The following is a 12,734-nucleotide window of genomic DNA, read 5'->3' on the forward strand; positions in this document are numbered from 1 at the left end:
ATTTAATACTCAATTTGCATGATCAAAGCTTTAGGCAAAATGAGGTTGTTAAATTTCTAAAGCTGTGACACCTTCTTAATTCTACATAGTTCCATTAAAACTGTCTACAGTTATCATATTCTTAACACTGCTTTAAACTAGGAATTTTAATTCAATGCAGTGCTCTGTGCTGCATAACGCGATTATGAATTATGTGAAAAGCCTCAAGTATTGTTGAGTTCATGTAAAAAAAAGATTGCCTCAGTAATTGAATATTCTGTCATTTATTAAAATATTATTTTGAGGATTCCAAATTGTTAACCTGTTTCAGAGAGGTCCTGTTCAATTGTTATTCAGTTCTTTCACTGAGCTGGGCACAGAATCTTTTTTTCATTTTTGTTTTCCATGACAACCTCTACTGAAGAGTCATTCTGCCCGGATCCATGCTGATGAAATAAGTCGATTATGCAGACTTATGGAATAGAAGGCACAGAATAAAGACCATTCAATCCAACTATTTTATACCAGTCTTTTTGCTCAATACAAGCCTTTTCATAAAAACCCATCAGTGTGACCCTTTCCATGTAGGCCGTGGTACACTCGGTGGTCAAATTATTAGGTACCTCCTGTATGAAGTAAGGTGGCCAAAGCATCTTTTCCTGGTCTTCTGCTGCTGTAGCCCATCCACTTCAAGGTTCGACATGTTGTGCATTCAGAGATGCTCTCCTGCACACCACTGTTGTAACATGTGGTTATTCGACTTACTGTCACCTTCCGAAATCTTCACCAGTTTGACCATTCTTCTCTGACTTCTCTCATTAACAAGGCGTTTTCACCCGCAGAACTCACTCACTGATTTTTTTTTTGTTTTTTACATGATTCTCAGTAAACTCTAGAGACTGTAGTGCATGAAAATCTCAGGAGATCAGCAGTTTCTATGGTACTCAAACCATCCCGCCTGGAACCAACAATTATTTCATGGCCAAAATTGCATAGATAACTCTTCTTCCCCATTCTGATGTTTGGTCTGAACAACAAGTGACCACTTATTTGTTGCCACATGATTGGCTGATTTGATAGAGTATTTGCGTTAATACACAGGTATACGATTGTGTTGGCGCATGACCAAGTGGTTAAGGCATTGGTCTAAGTGATCTGAAGGTCGCTAGTTCGAGCCTCAGCTAAGGCAGCAAGGCACATTGCTCTGCGACAACACCGGTGCCAGGCTGTACTGGCCCTTGCCCTTCCCTTAGACAACATTGGTGGCATGGAAAGGGAAGACTTGCAGCATGGGCAACTGCTGGTCTCCCATACAACCCTGCCCAGGCCTGCACCCTGGGAACTTTCCAAAGTGCAAATCCATGGTCTCTCGAGACTAACGGATGCCTATATACGGGTGTATCTGATAAAGTGGCCAGATGTAAAGGTATTAGAAGTACAAGTGGGAGAAGAGATGCAAATAAAAAATCAACCTATTACATTTTTCCGTCACGCTGATCCCAACTTCTCCCAGTTCTCTTTGCAAAAGCGAGAATACAGGATGGCACCTGAGGTTTTGCAGTTGTAGGTAGGAAGGGACAGGCCAGGTGAAAAGCAATGGTGTCATGGTGTGAGGTTGTAGCTAACATGTTGAACAGCTCTTATGTCTTTCACAGAGTAATACCGCATGGAACTAGACCCTTCTGCTAAATCCATCCATGCCAATCGACATGCCCACCAAGCTAGTTTTACTTGCTTTCATATGGCCCATACCTCTTTCAACCTCTCCTGTGTACTTACCCAAATCACTCTTAAATATTGTTATCATACTTGCCTCATATACAGAGCTCCCTCTGTGTGAAGAAATTGCCCCTCAGGGTACATAATACTCTCACCACTCTCCTTAAACCTATACACGCCAGCATTTAGTTCCCATTTCCTGGGAAAAAATATTTCATAGATTCTTTTCGTTCTTTGCCCCTCATGGTTTTATAATATTCTCTTGCATCATAGAAGAAGGCCATTCAACCTACTGAATCAATGCTAGCCCTTAGAGTAATTAAAATGTTACTGGGAATGGAAGAGATAACATGTGAGGAGTGTTTAGTGGATTTGGACCTGTGCTCACTGGTGCTTAGAAACCTATTGAATATTGAAATGCCAAGATAGCATGGATTTGGAGAGGATGTTTCCTACAGTGGGTGAATCTAGGACAAGATGGAGTGGCCAAAGAACAGAAGGGTATCCACTTAGAACAGAGAAGAGAAGGAATTTCTTTAACCAGATGGTGGTAAATCTGTGGAATTCATTGTCACAGATGGGTGTGGATGTCAAATCATTAGGTATATTTAAGGTGGAGGTTGATAGGTTTTTGATTAGTAAAGGTGTCAAAGGTTATGGAGAGAAGGCACGAGAATGGGATAGAGACAGTTGATAGATCAGCCATGATGGAATAGTGGAATAGTCTAGATGGGCTGAATGGCTTAATTCTGCTCCTATACCTTCTGGTAACCCTTTTAGTGCCATTCCTTCACTTATTTCTCAATAACCTACTCTATCTCAGATATTCTTTCCATCCTGATTTTCCTTTCGCCCCCTATATTCAGGACTATTTGCATCAGTCAGTTAACAGACTTTTGGAAAATGGATCTACCGGTGGAATCCACAAGATTGTCACAAGAACACACAGTCTTTATGCAAACAGGACTGAGTGTTGGCAAGGTCAAGTTAAGTAGTAAGAGAGGACTAATGATAAGGAATATTCTGCATATCTCCACTAGTTTACATTTTCCAGGGACTGAAGAGGAAATTTAGATACAGGGAAAAACATCATCACATATTGTATAGGGACATGAATGCATTTTCTCCTACTTTAACTTGAAAATTCTATCATTCCAGTTCTGTTTTCAAAGTGTGTATTGATATAAATCAATTAGCTTTTTCACATGTTATAGTCTGGGGAAAAGGTTTAATTTCAAATTTCAAACTTTGCTTGAAATTCTTTACTGCCTTTCTCCAGCACTAATCTCCAGTTTCCAAATTAATTAACTTGCTTACTTCAGTTTTAATTTAATTCTGTGACCTGAACCATATCTCTATTTCATCTTCCATAGAAAATAAGCTTGGTTCTCTGTACATTTTTCTCTTAACTCTGACAATTAGACTCTAAGAGTCAGGAGCAGAATTGGGCTACTTGGTCCATGCATTCTGCTCTGCCAATTCATGATAGCTGATTTATTATCCCTCAAAACTCCATTTTCCTGCCTGCTCCTTGTAACCTTGACTAATCAAGAACCTATCAACTTTTGCTTTAAGAATACACAATGGCTTGACCTCTCCCTCTGACTGTGGCAATGAATTCCACAGATTCACTATCCTATAGCTAAAGCAGTTACATAGAAACGTAGAAAACCTACAGCACAATACAGGCCCTTCAGCCCACAAAGTTCTGCTGAACATGTCCCTACCTTAGAAATTATTAGGCTTACCTATAGCCCTCTATTTTACTAAGTTCCATGTACCTATCCACAAGTCTCTTAGAAGACCCTATCGTATCCGCCTCCACCACCATTGTTGGCAGCCCATTCCACGCACCCACCACTCTCTGAGTAAAAAACTTACCCCTGATGTCTCCTCTGTACCTAATCCCCAAGCACCTTAAACCTGAGTCCTCTTGTGGCAACCATTTCAGCCCTGGGAAAAAGCCTCTAACTGTCCACACAATCAATGCTTCTCATCATCCTGTACACCTCTATCAGGTCACCTCTCATTCTCCTTCACTCCAAGGAGAAAAGGTCAACCTATTCCCATAAGGCATGTTCCCCAATCCAGCCAACATCCTTGTAAATCTGCTCTGCACCCTTTTTATGGCACAATACTCCAAGTGGGGTCTGACCAGGGTCCACTATAGCTGCAACATTACCTCTCGGCTCCTAAATTCTATTGGATGATTGATGAAAGCCAATACACTGTACGCCTTCTTAACCACAGAATTAACCTGCGCAACTGCTTTGAATTCCTCCTCATTTCTAGTTTTAAGGGACATCCTTCTAATCTTAGGCTGTGCCCTCTAGTTCTAGACTCCTCCTGTAGGAAACATCCTCCGCATGAGTTCTCTATTCAGGTCTTTCAATATTTGATAGGTTTCAATGAGATCTCTCCTCATTCTTCTAAACTACAGTAAGTACAAGCCCAGAGCCATAAGGTGCTTCTCATATGTTAGGCTCACATTCCCAGAATCATTCTTGTAAATAAGCTTGGCTCCCACTGCACTTTTTTCTTAAACCTGACAGTTAGATTGTTTAAGATAGTTTACGATAACAGAAGATTTTCTTTGTACATAGTTACTCTGGGCTATAGGTTAAGGTTGCTGCTGATGCTTATTTTCAGTGATGTCTTTGGCCGGCTGAATCCTGAATAACATAGAAGGATAGAGTGAGAATTATAAAGAACAATAAGAGTAAGATAGTCTATAGAGAAATAAATGGATTGAAAAGGGAATGATTGAATTAAGGATGATTGGCAGACATAGAGGCAAACAGGGAATATAAGCATAGAATGATAAATAAAAGTATCTCAGAGAGATGCAGGAATCAGTCCCTTAATCATCTGTGGTATAAGAATGTCACAGCAAATCTGGTATTTATGGACATAAATATCAGCCTTACTTGTGGCATTCAGAGGCTGGTCTTGAACCTTACTGGGTTGTTCAGCCAATTCTTAGAATAGTCAAGCAACAGCCTTTTTTATAGATGTCATTTTACATTTACATAGGCAAGGAAATGTATTGGGAAAAAGCACAAGAGACTGCAGATGTTGGAATCTGGAGATAAAAACAAGCCAACTGAGGAACTCAATGGGTCAAGCAGAATCTGTGGATAGAACTGGACTGGACCCTTCACAGCATCTACCTGACCTACAGACTTCCTCCAGCATTTTGTTTGTTGCTCCAGATTCCAGCAATGCCGTCTCTGAGGGCTCCTCTGGATTTACTAGTCAAATAATTTAACAAATTTATTCTCATCTGCCGTGTTTAGAGAGAAGGTTTGAACAAGTTAACATGGTGGTTCAGAAGCCATGTGGTGTGTGGGCCTATATTAATCAGGGGATTGAGTTCCAGAGACACGAGCTAATGTTACAGCTCAATAAAAACTTGTTTAAAGTTCAAGTATACTTTTTGTCAAAGTAGGTATAAATTATACACACTTAAGATTCATCTGCATACAGGCAGTCACAAAGCAAGAAACCCAAAAAATCCAATTTTAAAAAAAGACCAACACCAGAGAGAAAAAATAATCACACAAATTGTGCAAAGCGTGGTTGGTGTTGACAGACCACACTTAGTGAATTGTGTTCAGTTTTGGTCACCTCATTATAGGAAAAAAGTGTAGGCTTTACAGATGATGGAGAGGAGATTTACTAGGATGCTGCCTGGATTAGAGAGCATGACTTATCTCTTATGTGAGTGAGAATAGGCCTTTACATTGATTCCATTATGGACTTGTTAGGTATTCCTGCAAGAAAATGAATGTCAGGTTCATATATGGGGATATATATGTACTTTGCTCATAAATTTACTTTGAACCTTTTCTTCTTTGGAGTGAAGGAGGATGAGAGTTGACTTAATAGCAGTGTATAAAATTATAAAGGGCATGGAAGAAAGGGCAGCCACCACTTTTTTTCACAGGGCAGCTATGTCTAATACTTTACAGAGAGTGGTAAGTGTCTGGAATTTATTGTTGAATGTGGTGATTGAGACAGATACATGAGGAACATTTATAACACTCTTCAACAGGTATGTGGATAAAAAAAAAGGAGTGCTCAGGACTACATAGGAAGGAAGGGTAAGAATGATGAGGAAGCAGGTTTGCATAGGTCAGCACAACATTGTGTACTGAAAGACCACGACTGTCCTGTACTGTTCTACAACTGGTAGCTTCGAACATTATTCAAACTTAGATTTCCCCATTGCTACAGTTGGGGCCTGAGTGGAATCAGGGATCAGAACTTGCTTCAGTAAGTTAACCACATCACCATGCCTGAATATTGAGACAAAAGATGGTGCCTACACAACAGATATAATAAGTTCAAACCCATTATCACATGGATGAGCAAGTACAGCCACTGACAGAGAGCATCACCTTATACCCACCTGCCAAGACAGGAAGCCATACATTACTTCTTCATGACTTTCAGAAACAGGGCCTTTGACACATCCAGCTCATGAAGAACCTTTATTCTACCTAGCCCCATTGACTTACCCCGTATCCCATATCCCTCACATCTATGTGCTTATCTAAATTTCTTTTAAATGTTAAAATCAAACCTGCATCTATCAGTTCCTTTGGCAGCTCATTCCACACTCTCGCCATCCTTGGAGTGAAGAAGTTTCCCTTCAGGTTCCTCTTTCACCCTTAACCTATGTCCTCTAGTTTTAGTTTCATCCAACCTCAGTGGAAAAAGTCTGCTTCCATTTACCATATCTATACCATTTCTAATTTTTAATATAATTTATCAAACCTCCTCTTATTCTCCTACTCTCCAGGGAGTAAATCTTTCACTATAACTCTGATCCTCAAGTCCTGGAAAATTCCTTGTAAATCATCAGATCCTCTTTTATCTTTTTTGCCTTCACCTGGACTAGAGGGTGAAGTGCAAAAATTAATCATTATGTCTTTGGGATGTAGGAGGTCACTCAGCGAAACCCTTCATGGTCATGAAGAAACCATAGACACCCCACACTGACTCATTTGTGGTGCTGTACCATCTTGCCACTCTTAGGTCAAAGAGATGCAACTCCTTTGTAACCAAAAAAGACCACCACTCACCATCCTTGCTCCAACTAACATCCCACCCCACACAATGCGGATCTCACTTGGCACTGAAGTAACATGGATATCCAAAACCTTTCAGACCAGAGCCAAGAACTGAGCAGTTTAATTGAGTTCCAGGGGCTGGATGAGGGCATTAGAAACATTGCAAGTTTTCTTACTCAGAGAAGTACCTTAAATGCTTTGAATGTGTTACCAGGGGTGATGGTGGGAGGCATAGTCAATATATGAATTTAACTCGGCACATGAATGTGCAGAGAATGATGGGATCCAGATCTATGCAGGCAGTAGGGATGAGATTAATTAGGCTATTCTCTATTAGTTTTATTTGTTCAGCATAGCTGACCTTGGAGTATTGTGTGCGGTCTGGTAACCTACCTACAGGAAAGATGTAAATAAGATTGAAAGCGTACAGAGAAAATTTACAAGGACTTGAGGACCTGAGATATAGGGAAAGTTTGGATTAGTTAGGACTTTATTACTTTTTTATTTCTTCTTTAAGATCAACCCTTCTGCCATTCCCCTTAACCCCTCCCCCCCCCCAACATTCCCCGTAGAAAGAGAAAAAAAGAAAAAAAAGAAAGAAAGAATGCCTGGATATCGGAAGATCCCCACATTCTCCATGGAGTTCATAATAGCGTTACTATATATATTTCTTTCTTTCCCCAAATAACCAATAATTTTATCTTCAGAGCACCTATAGATTTAATCCTATCTTTTGTAAATAAGGGCGCCAAATTCTCAGAAATATTTCATATTTATCTCTTAAATTATAAGTAACTTTTTCAAGTGGAATGCAGCTGAAAGCTATATCTATTTTCATTTTCTTAATGTATGTTAAAATTCTTTTTCTTTTCACCGGTCCATTAAGCCCATTAACATTAAAACTTTCAAAATTCAGTAAATTAGTCATTATTTTTAACAGGGTTACTCCAGTCTATAGTAATACCTAACTTTTCAACTTTCGTAGTACCTTGGGGAATCTTTTTAAAATTCTCCATGTTGCTATGTGTCTCTCCCCCCCCCCCCCCCCCCACCCGATTGTCCAGGCAAAGAAAGAAAGATTAAAGAAAAATAGATTAAAAAAGGAAAAAAATAACAAAATACCCCCTACTAATGTTGTGAAAAAAAAACACATTACCCCCCTCCGTTGTACGGGTTTTGGCAGTCGCCATGATTACACACGCGATTCCCATAGCAATCGATCCGAAGTTCCCCCAGCTCCCCCGTAACGTAAGAAAGTATATATAAGAGAAGAAAAAATAATATCATTACTCTCGATTAATATTTCTCAAATTTTTACCTTTCTCCTGTATCATATAATTAAGAATATATTTAAATATTTTTCTGTCCTTAAACATCCATCAACTCCATTCACTGTTCCTGTCTTCATCTTTAATCCGTTTCACTTTTAAATCTTTGGCTGTGGGTTAGCAAATCTTTGGGAGTTCTTGTGCAAATTCTTCCGCATCCCGATAATCAGTAAAAGATCTTCTTTTTCTGTCATCCAAAGAAATTATCAGGGTTGCCGGGTGCTGCAATATAAATTTGTAACCCTTTTCCCATAAAACTTTTTTCGCTGGGTTAAATTCCTTCTTTCTCTTCAAAAGGTCATAACTTATATCAGGATAGAAAATAACTGTTTTCCCTTCTATCATCAATGGCCCGTTTCTCTTTCTGGCACGATGGGCAGCCGCCTTCAGGATCTTTTCTTTATTTTAAGCATTTTATCAAGATTGATCGTGGGTTTTGATCAACTTGAAGTCTTGATCTTAAGGCTCTGTGAGACATTTCAATTTCAATTAACTGGGTTCCTTCTTCCATTTCCAAAATTTCCGGAATCCATTTTTGAAAAAAAGTTATTGGATCCTCTCCCTCTAAACCTTCTTTAAGTCCAACAATCTTAATATTATTTCATCTGCTAAAATTTTCAAGTACATCCACTTTTTCCAACAACCGTTTTCTTTCTGATGTCCAGGTAGAAATATTATCTTCCATTTTATTCACTCTATCAATGGTGTCTCCCATTGTTTCTTCCAAGTTTTTAATTTTCTTGTCCATTTTGTCCTGTCTTTTCATCATTTTATCAAACATAATCCATATTTTTAATATTTTTTTTATTACTTTTAATGCTTTTAATTCATGCATTATTCGCACCAAAGATTTTTTTATGTTTCCAATATCACTTTCAACCTCTTCCTGTTACTCTTCTTTGTTTGTCTCTTCACCTTTGTCGGATTTATCCAGAGAATCTGATTCCACCTCATATTCACTTTCACTTTCAGTTCCGATCATAGCTGGGATTTGTAGTTTGGGTTGCTCGTGTTTCTGCATGCTCCTTCCTTCACGCATGCACAATCCCCGTTGCTCTTTTTATTTGGAAACGGTTGATGTTACCATAGTTTCCTATTCTGTATCGCCAGAGATAAAATGCACTTGAGCCCGAGGCTCTTTCATGGCAGCTGACCTTGATTCTTTTCCAACGTGTTGTCTTCAAAGTAGTAGTTTTCTTCTGCTTCTGTTTAGGAGGCATATCTTAAGACAATCCTGAGTAGTTTATAAGTAATTTTTAAAAAGTATTTACTAACTTTTCTTCACTTAAACATTATTTTACTGTTTTTTTACAGGAGAGCTGGATTTCCACGTCTCAATCCTACGTCATCACGTGACGTCCCTCAGGACTTCATTATTTGGACTGAAAGAGATTGAGGGGAGATTTGATAGAGATATGTAAAATTGAGGGGTATAGATAGGGTAAATGAAATTGGCTTTTTCCACTGAGGTTGGATGAGACTAGAACTAGAGTCATAGGTTGAGGGCGAAAGATGAAATATTTAAAGGGAACATGAGTGAAAACTTCATCACTTTGAGGGTGGTGAGAGTGCAGAATAAGCTGCCAACAGAAGTGGTGGTTATGGGTTAAGAGAAATTTGGATAGGTACATGGATGGGAGAATATGTAGGCCTATGGTCCAGGTGCAGGATGATGGGACTAGACAGAATAACAATTTGACCCTTACTAGATGGGCTGAAGGGCATGTGTCTATGGTGCAGTGCTCAATGTTTCTATGACTCTATGACAACATTGTGGGTCACAGGGCCTGTTCCAATGTTTTACCATTCTTTACTGTCCAAAGGGAACTCACTTACTCATACTGAACACAGCTAGGCAGAGATTCTCTTTCTTTTTATTCCTTCCATCCCCTCCTTATTTCTTTCTGGATTAGGGAAAGTACAGAGAAATTGCCATGAGAAAAACTGAAGTAAAAATCACAGGAATGACACACATTGACAAACTACACTGATCTATTTTGAAACATGGTGGGTTGTCAGTGACAGTGAATTTGCTCAAAGACATTTCCATTTTTACAGGATCATACAGAATTCACATTAAACAGAAAAACAGTGGATTTTTGACAAAATGCTCCTATCACTGCTGTTTGAAAGCAGCTTCTTAGTTACAGGACTGTCATGAGCATGTGCCATTGACATGCATTGCAATACTCAGTATTTATCAAGGGCTGTGCAGATTCACATCAAAGCCTCTTTATTAAGGCACAAGTCCAGCATCATTTTCATTTGAATGGTTTAGTTCAGAAGGAAGCACTACGAAGGGTGCTATTTTGTGCAAAGAACTCAAGTACGATAACCAGGTTTTGTGGAGAATGTTATCAGCTGACTTCTATACTTTCTAATACTGTCTTCAGAGAAAGTCTGTTCCTGGCATTTATACCCTGAGGACAGCACAGATCAAAGCCACTTAGCATTCCAACTTCTCGTTAAAGCTAATATTTATATTTAAACAGGACATTACAGTGGGGTGGATGTGGTGCTGACTGTGAGGAGTCTGCAGGATAGCATTTTCACTGTATGGATGATCTAGCTTCCTCCTGCTTCCTAAAGATGCATGGATTTGCAGGCCACTGTAAATTGTCCACCGTGTGATCAGGGTGGACGGTGAGAGGATGCTTCCATTAGTGGGGGATTCTAGGAGCAGAGGGCACATCCTCAGAAGAGAAGGATGTCCCTTTAGAACAGAGGTAAGGAGGAAATTCTTTATGCTCTCTATATTCCGCCTCCCATACCCATACTTCCTATATTACAGCAATGATTATATTTTAGAAAAATCACTAATGCAAATATGTGCACGGTGAGATACAGCCAGCCAACCATCCACTTAGAGAATTAGACAGCATTCATGCATCCAGTCAGCCATTCACTCCCTCCCTCACAGTGCTAGCTCACTCATTCATCTGTGTCAGACACTAATTTTGATTAATCCTTGCAGGTCAGAGTAGCACAGGGAGGGGACAATGGTATAGAACTGTTGAAGGGGTTGTCCAACTTTCAAGAGTATCATCACAAGTCTTCCCAGAAGTCCAATGAAAAACCCACCCTTAATCTATCAGGTACCTGATGAAGAAATTTTATATAAAGTCAATACCTGTTCAGACTGAAGAGAGTTCATCCAAGAAAAGTTAAGTTCACTTCAGTCTACTATAACATGCTTTCAATATGCAGATTGATTACAATGTGATTGATGGATTAAGGAACAACACTTGCATTTCATTGGGTCACATCAGTGATAACCAGACTGATTGCATCACAACTTGGCATGGAAACACAAAAATGAAAGAGCAGAACAGCCCACAAGAAGTGCTGGATGCAGCCCAGTCCGTCGCAGGGAAAGCTCAGTCCACGAGTGAGCATGACTACAAGGAGACCTGCTCCAGCATCCGTCGTCAAGGAACAGGCCATGCTCCCCTCTCTCACTGCTGCCATCTGGAAGGAGGTACAGGAGCCTTAGGTTCCACATCACCAGGTTCAGGAACAATAATTACCCTTCGACAATCAGGCTGTAACTTTACTCACCTCAACACTGAACTGGTCATTGAACACAACCTATGGACTAACTTTCAAGGACTCTACAGCTTATTTCTATTTTTTCTTTTGCACATAGGTTGCTTGTCAGTCTTTGGTTGTATTTAGCTTTTCATTGATTCTATTGTGAATGCTGGCACAAAAATTAATCTCAGTGTCAGATATGGTGACATATCCGTAATTTGATACTAAATTTACTTTGAACCTTGGAGTCCATAACTATAAAAAATAGGAACAGAAATAGCCCATTCAGTCATGTCTGAATTTTTTTCCCCTCACAGAATGGATATAGTGCAATTGTTACCAGGAAAAACTGTATAAAGTTGCCCTTTGAAGGCAACTGTAGCCTGTTCAACTATTGGGTGCCACAATAGCATAGCAGGTAGTGTAACTCTGTAATAATGGAGTCTGATTCTAATCACTCTGAGGAGTTTTTACGTACTCCCCTTGACCACATGGGTTTCCTCCAGGTGTTCTGGTTATTTCCAACATTCCAAAGATTTACGGGCTAGGGTCAGTGGGTTGTGGCCATGCTATGATGGTAACAGAAACATGGCAACATTTGTGGTTTGCCCTGCACAATCTTTGCTGATTTGACTTAGAGCATGAAACATAGAACATAGACATCTACAGCACATTACAGGCCCTTCGGCCCACAATATTGTGCTGAACATGTAACCTACTTGAGAAACAGCCTTGAATTACCCTACTGCATAGCCCTCCACTTTTCTGAGCTCCATGTACCTATGTAAGAGGCTCTTAAAAGACCCTATTGTATCTACTTCTACCACCGTCGCTGGCAGTACATTCCACGCACCTACCACTCTGTGTGAGAAACTTAACTCTGAAATCCCCCTTGTAACTACTTCCTAGCACCTTCCTCATATTAGCCATTTCAGACCTCTGACTATCCACATGATCAATGCCTCTTATCATACACCTCTATCAGCTCTGTCAGGTCAGTTCTCATCCTCCGTCGCTCCAAGGAGAAAAGACCAAGTTCACTCAACCTATTCTGATAAGGTGCGCCCTCCAATCCAGGCAACATCCTTATAAATCTCCTCTG

This window comes from Hypanus sabinus, chromosome 15 (genome assembly GCF_030144855.1).
Source record: "Hypanus sabinus isolate sHypSab1 chromosome 15, sHypSab1.hap1, whole genome shotgun sequence".
Lineage (NCBI taxonomy): Eukaryota > Metazoa > Chordata > Chondrichthyes > Myliobatiformes > Dasyatidae > Hypanus > Hypanus sabinus.